A 7,711-nucleotide genomic window follows, 5' to 3' on the forward strand; every position below is an offset into this window, starting at 1 on the left:
AAACTATGAGTCATAACAAACAGGCTGCAAAGGTGCAATTCTATTTCAGAATCTTCAGTCACCCACGTTTATAAAAAGTATCCTGTTTTAAATGGAAACCTGAAGGTTACACGGCTGTACATTTAACAAGTCTCTGGCTCCAGGCTCCAGGCTGTCACCAGAAATGAATCTATTGTTAAGTCTAGGTCTACTGCTCTGATGACAGAAGTCCTGATTGGTCACCACCCTGGGAATATTATTCACAGTTACAGCCGGGATTGGCTGCCGCTGGCTGTGCTGAAAATGATCACAGCAGGTTTAAGGATGCTTTCCCCATGCATAAAGCTCCGGTGCTTCCCCAGCCTGCAAGGTCATGGGCTCATAAGCCTCACCATTTACACGCCTGCATATTCAATCACTGCCGCCTAATGAGTTGTACAAATTTAATCATGTGGAAGGTTATTTAGTACTCCACCAGGTCCTCATTAGAGTTTGAGAAGGACAGAGTTTTCTCAGTGAAAACTGTAACCCGGCTAAAACAAAATTGATTACCAAGTGAATTATTAATGATTTCACTGGTGCGTGTTGTTGTTGTTAACCACACAGGTACACACAAGCCTGGATGTTTTTTGTATTAGTCACACTGATCACACAGCCATAATTGTTATTCACTTTTGGTTTGGTTTGCATGTGTGATCAGGTAGAAAAATCCAGTGTTTACTGCGATCAGGAAGTGCACAGATCCTTAGCTTCATTACTGGAGATCCATCATCTGGATGCTTCGGGATCATCATAACTTTTTTAGGAACTTTCTGTTGGCGTAGGGAGTAACACTGAAAACGAGAGCAGCTTCTCTCTTTGTCATCTTTGGTTCCTACCCACCTCTAAAGTCCCCTCCTCCTAAAGCTATATTGGGGTCTGCATGGCATAGAGACGTGCACAGTCCCGATGCCACTGTCAAACTGGCCATGTGACTTTGTTATGTTCTGTTAAAGATCACCACCATAAATTTGACTTCCTGTTCTTAACCTTTTTTCTGTTTTATTCCTATACGCTAACCATTTTGTATGTTAATCTAACACATATGTACATTGATCTTCTTGATTTTAAGCCCCAGAACAAGCTGACATGATGACTGTGTGCATCTAATTCAATGTCCAGAATAAAAGTTGTCCCTTCATGTCGTTCGTGTTTTGTTAAGCAAGCCTGTCATCACCCAAACTTTTCACACTCCTTGCTGCATGCTGTTTATTTATTTAAAGGTTAGCTAAAAAGGCAAAGGTCCCGGGTGAACACGGAGCTCCGCTCGTCTCTCTGCACGTACAGCTGCTTGTTTGAGTAAGTGTTTATGTGGATGAGTACCGGCGTCCTGAGAGAGGACAGGTGTAATATGCCTATTCAAATATGTACTTTTGCATGCCAAAGCCAAAAGAGATTTTAATTCATCGATGCTTGGCATTTTGCTGGGCTTTTATTTCCATGTTCTTGCGTTGCATTATATAATCTGTAGTCCCAAACTTATTCCCTTCAAGGAAAAAAATCCTGCACGCTAAAACGTCCCACGCCTAATCCTACCCATCCACTGATTTCTTCACCATTTATCTAATACTGGGTTGCCATGGCAACGGAGCATTAGAGTCACCCAGGCATCCGTCTCCTCGGTGTCCTTCAGCTCCTCCTATGGGATCCCAAATGTTCCAAGGCCACCTGAGGTACATCGTCGGAGCTGTATGCACTAAAGTCTTTCAGCCGTTTCAAAGGTAGACGTTAGCAGGTGAAGTTTGGTTTGTGCTTTGTGACTCAGTTGTCACTTCAGTGTTACAGGCCAATAAGATGACATCATCTGCAAACAAAACAGATACCAGCGTTATGTCATCAAAAAAAGACTCCATTCAGACTTGGACTCCCCTCGTTCTTCAGGCTGTTTTCATTTTTTAAGTTTGTTGGTGCTTTGGCAGGTTTTGTCACTGCTATAGCATTAAAACTGTTCGAGATTCAGTTACACAACTACAAAATACAAATAAACAACAAAACAAGGACTTCAAAGTGGGGTTGTAGTTCAACCTGCAGGTAAAGGGCCCTAGAAGTACCTCAAGAAGTATCTTCAGAGTTTATCATCATGTTAATCTTTTTGCATTGTCAATGCATTTCACTAGCTGGGCCCACGTCCTCATTTTAGTTTTGACAGCATTTTAGTAGGTAAAGGTGAATGCTTTGACATGAATTGAGCTGCGGTTTGGGGAAGGCCTCGAAGGGGACTGGCGATGGCTCCCGGGCCTGGCAGATCCCTGTGCACTAAATAGAAATGAAGAAGTTAAAGAATTGAGAACAAGGAGGCAGGGAGGGTGGGGCACGTAAACGAGAATGAACAGTTTGCAGAACTGGAGGAATCTATATAGATGACAACCGGAAGGAGCGTGTTTGGAGGCGTGGTCCTGCTCCTGAAATTCCGATAGATAATCTCCAATAGAAATTTACCATATGGGATATCCAGTGTTTTAACAGAGGTTTGTATTATTTTCTGTTGGACTTGTGACTCAAGAAAATTAGAATCACTGCTAATGTGATGCCATTACATAATCTTTAGATAAAATCAGCTCTTGTTTAAGAAACAGCCCCTGTTCCCTTGTGCTCAATCCAGCGAAACTAATCCTGCCAAGCCGCCTCTTCTTTGCAAAATCTTCTGCCTCATTCTGGTGCACTAAGCCATTATAAGCTAATTGCTGCCCCCGATGCTAACAGGCAGTGAACAGTCACTCTCGCTAAGCCTGGTGAAAGATTTGAGCTTTAAAAATGTTTTTCCAACGCTATATTTTGCTTTGACAAGACTGAAAGCTTCAAGGTCAAGGTGCTTGTTTTGCTTTCTAGTTAATGTGTTAACTTCTAGTAAAAGCAGTGCACAGCTGCTCTTTTTAAGTAAGGGGAAGTATCCTGTATTATCTTTAGAACTGCAACAGAAGTGTTGCATATAATGATGAATGCATAGTCAACCTTTCTATCCGAACCTTAATCTCACCACAGATCTTCACTCGGCTTAATCCACTCCTGTTCACACGTTGTTTGTTTCCTGTCCCAGTGGCCTAAGTGTGCTAAAGAAAATAGGTCAGAGATGGTGAAGTAGGAAAGAGACGCTGAATGACGCAGCTGGCCTCAGCCTGGTGCTCCAGCATGCAACTACAGATGCGCACAGTCCGTGCGAGGCTGCATGGTGCATCAGCGAAATCAAATGTCCAGAAGAATAACAGCAAGATGCTGATGGAGGTCTGATCCTGAGAGAGGAGCAGTGTGCCGGGGGGACTACACATTTAATATGTCTATTTTGCAGGGAAACAGTGTCCATCAATGCTCACTCATTATCTGGATTCCTTCACATGAATTCAAAGGAAATTCACACCAGCTGTATTTGCACACAGACTTAAAAACGTGCAGTCAATAACAGTGTTAGCGCATTTGGAATGACACTTACCACCGTCGCGTCATCCTATTTAATCTGTGTTTCCTTCACATATGTCAGGATAATATTTATAGAAGCTCATCAGAGTCAATGCCAGGATAGATGTCTGCCAATGGCAGATGGCGCTTCCTCTGGAAGCCGCAGCTTTTTAATAATGAGCTTGACGTAAAGAGCTCAGACTGAGGGAGAAAGAAACAAGGTTTGAAAAAACAAACAAAAGATAAAGATAATATATATATAATATACGGAGACAAATAAATCAGAAAATTGTAAAACATAACAGACTAAATGTTTCAGTGGAGGTTTTTTAATGCATCTGAAGCTCAGAGAGTCATATTTGCTGACACATTTACCTCACTGGGTCCTTTTTTATTTAACCACAGCTACCTGAATTTCCGACTCCCTCTTTAGATTTCCTGGCAAGTGCGTGGGGTAGTGTATTTTTGGTCTTCTTTTATTAACTGCCAGTTTAGATGTGATCCATCTTTAGAGATCCAGACTGGGGCATCTGTGATGCTGATGATGATGTAAGAGCTTCTGTGGGCCAAGACTGTGGGAGACCCACCATCTTGGCATTTTTGCAGAGACAGGAAGCCAAACACTTCATTCAAGTTTCTGACTGTCGGTAAAAGACTTCCAGGAAACAGATTTCGAGCATCATTAAAACAGATTTTGCCAGCATGATAGCACTGCTATCGCATAAGATACAGGCCTACAACTTTGCAGTGCTCCTTTCCGTGGGGTGAGGAGTGTTGCTTATAAGCCAGTGACCTACAGTTGTGGGACAGAAGTTTATGTCCAGTCAGCATGGGCACAGATGTCATGGTCATTTTGGGCTTTTAGTTACTTCTTTGAACTATTCTTTTTCCAGGTTGGAGTGCACATCATTAATGACTTTAAAAAACAAGAATTGAGTGCAAAGGTTTGGATTTACTTTGTTTATCTAAGCCTGACAGGATCAGAAGTATACATACAGGCTCAAATATTGTAGCCAGGTGGAATAATCGGGGGGAGGGAGACATTTCTCCTTTCCACTAGTGGGATTGTGAGATATTGTGAGCATCTTCTCTGCTTTTGGTAAACAGTGGGTGAAGGGGAATGAAAACTACAAATGTCTGGACAAGAATCAGTCAGGCCAAGGAAGAGGGCCACAGCTAACACTTTTGGAACAAGGCATTCAGTTAACTGAGGTGAAATACTATGAAATATGCTTCTATCTATCTCCAGATTAATGCTTCGTGTGGATGAGCTGTTCAGCATTGTATTTACCAAGGAGTTACAGCTTTTTGCTAAATCCGCAAGCTTGTTGGTGTGGTTGAAGGTTGAATGACCTTGCAGGCCTGAGGGGATGAATGCCACTGGTTTTCCTTACTGTTTGCAGTGTATTTTGGGGTGTTATTTCATGATTTACTGTTCTATTTTCTTATATCTGTTGATGCACTCAAAGAATACATTTCACCTTTAAATCATTCAGTTTGTTCAGAATAAAGGACCTTTATTTATTTGTCCAGACAGGACATATATGCATACACTCAAATCTTTTAATAAGTTCTACAATGTCTTTTAATTTCACAAGGTAGTTTCTCGTAGTTTCTCTTAGCTAGCATAAAAACGATTCATTTGACAGCACTCGTCGGATTGATAAAACAGTTAAAAAACTCCTGGGAACTCAGTGAAGATCAAGACGGAGGACTGTAGATTCACACAAAAAAGATCCAAACTCCTTCAAACAGTAATTTTAACTGTCACCTTGGCCTACTCTAACTTGTCCTCTTCTCTTTGGCAGAAATCCCAGCAAACTTCCTGTAAGGAAGCTACTCACCTGTTCCAGTATCCGGATTCTGTGAGTCTTGTTCAGGCCGGATGCAAATGTAGACTCAGAATGCAGTTCTGTGAATTTATTTACAGTGATGTGAAAAAACTATTTACAGTGTCCTTCAAAAAAGGTAAAGCATCCACAGTCTCTATGTAATGTATCCATACCAATGGTCCCGAAGAGTCCACTCAGTCTTTACACGCAATAGTAAAACAGAGTTCTCTCTCCAAACACACAAATCCTCCTCGAGGGAAACAGGCTAGGCTCTGCAACTGTGTTAACACTATGACAGGTTTCAGAGTTTTCTGTAAATAAACCAGAAAACTTAAATTATTTCTGGTCTGAGTCCTGAGTTTGGATCCATATTTTCTTGTTGCGTTGAGGTGTTTTATTAGTGTGTTGGTTCGAACTTTCTGTCAGTGTGATGAAGCGATGTAGTTTATTACAGTTTCGCAATCATTTCATTCCAAAAATCTGTTCAAAATCAAATGAAAAGAGAGCGTGGCTTTAGGTCTGAGCACCGCGACAAGTTCAATCATCTCAACATTTGAAGGCTGTGGCTCCCTTTTTTTTCTCCGCTGCTTCCACTCTCCTTTGAAGATAAGAGAGAAGCAATTAATGAGAGGTAATCCCAGAGCAATAATAACCAACCAGCTTTCAGTGTCAGGGTTGAGCTTCCCATCTGCCATTACTCAAAAGGCTGCCTATTTGATGTCCTTCTAATGCCATCAACTTCTAGGATTTGTGTAATGTTTGGCAGCCTATTCATGAAAGCATACAGGCTCATGAAGAGGATTTGGATGATTAAGCCGAGAGAGAGCCACATAGTATTATATTAAAGGGGAATTTTTCATGCGGGCTGTCGCGCAACTGCAATGTGAAAGAGCAAAAGTCTCGGTCTTTTGTGTTAGACTTGTATGTCTGCCTTCAAGTTAGAAGTAAAAACATGCACCTAAAAAATGTTCTTACAAGAAACTCCAGTAAAAAACTTTGTATCTTGCACCCCGTTACTTTTATCTTTTCCTCTTCTTTATTCTCCCTAATTTCCTTCTTGCTTGCATTCTCTAAAGATCCTTCCAGCCCCCCTTTTTTCCTTCCCCACCTATACCCGTCTGTATGCATGAGCATGCATTACAAAAAACCCCGTTTGCCCCCAGGATTCTTAAGCAGGTCTGACGTAGTTGCATGGGAAGAATGACGCAGATGCCTTATTGGGAGTAGGTGGTGTAGTTCTCAGGAGAGAAACACAGGGGGGGAAAGTGGCAAAAGGGAAACAGGGCACCGTGCAGAAAGGCACGGAGAGGAGCGAGAAATGAAAGGAGACGAGGGAGCGGGGCTAAAAAGGGAGGTGACTGAGGGAGACAGATGAAGAGGGGGAATGTGAGAGGGGACAGATGGATGAATGAATGTTTGTGCGTGCCACGGCGAGGCAAATGCCAATTTACTACACCAAGCAAGTGTTTCAAATTGAAGTGATGTTTAGAAAGTGGCTGGAGGGAGATCCACTCAGATTCAAAGCACCCCCTTTTTATTCAACTTCAAATCCTGCCTGAGTGGAGTCTGGAAAACAGCTAAATGAACTCAACCAATTATTCAACCATTAGGGAGTGATATTTTACTTCTTTTTTTTAAACATGAAAATACCTGCAAGTATGCACCAGCAGACATTTGATGTTAACGGCATCTTGGTTCTGCATAAGAAAGTAACTCCAGAAGCACCTATAAGATGGACTTAACTGTTAGTTTTCAGGGATATTCTTAAATACAGTCATTTAAGTTTATCTAACGAGTATGTGCCATCAAGCTCTGAAAGCTTTTTTGTGTCCTCAGTAGCAGCATGAGCCCAGTGAGTATAAAAACATTTATTCGAGAAAATACATTCTTGTGCTTTTCTTCAGATATCGACAGCCTTCCCATATCTCTTGATTTGTGTGTATGTGTCTTTTTTCCTTTCCTTTTTCTTTCTGTTACTGTGTTTGTTTGCAGTCGTTTTAGGTTTACTCACCTTTGTCAGCCCTGCTACCTAATCAGTTCCAGGTCTATTTATAGTCCATTTTAATGAATTTTTTATGATACAAAGTTAAAGAAGTGCTCAGTTGGGTTGAGATCTGGTGGTTGTGCAGGCCGTTTGAGTGCAACTCATTGTCATGTTCGAGAAATCAGTTCGCGAGCCTTCGAGCTTTGTGACATGGTGTGTTATCCTGCTGTGAGCAGCCATCAGGAGACAGGTTCACTGTAGGCATAAAAGAGTGGTCGTGGTACTCAGGTAGACTAAATCCCTCACACCAGTACGCCACCGTTGCCGGCATGGACTGCTCATACAAGGCAGGATGGATTTCGTGGTTTCTGACCCTACCATCCAAATGTTGCAACAGAAATCAATTGAATTGTAATGTCTGCTTCCTGTTTCTTAGCTGATGGCAATGGCAACAAACGTGGTCTGCTTCTTTAGCTTATCTGAT

The sequence above is a fragment of the Aulonocara sp. 'chitande type north' Nkhata Bay genome, linkage group LG8 (assembly GCF_057382095.1).
Source record: "Aulonocara sp. 'chitande type north' Nkhata Bay isolate Kocher_YH1m ecotype deep benthic linkage group LG8, A_spYH_male_GT1.1, whole genome shotgun sequence".
Classification (NCBI taxonomy): Eukaryota; Metazoa; Chordata; class Actinopteri; order Cichliformes; family Cichlidae; genus Aulonocara; species Aulonocara sp. 'chitande type north' Nkhata Bay.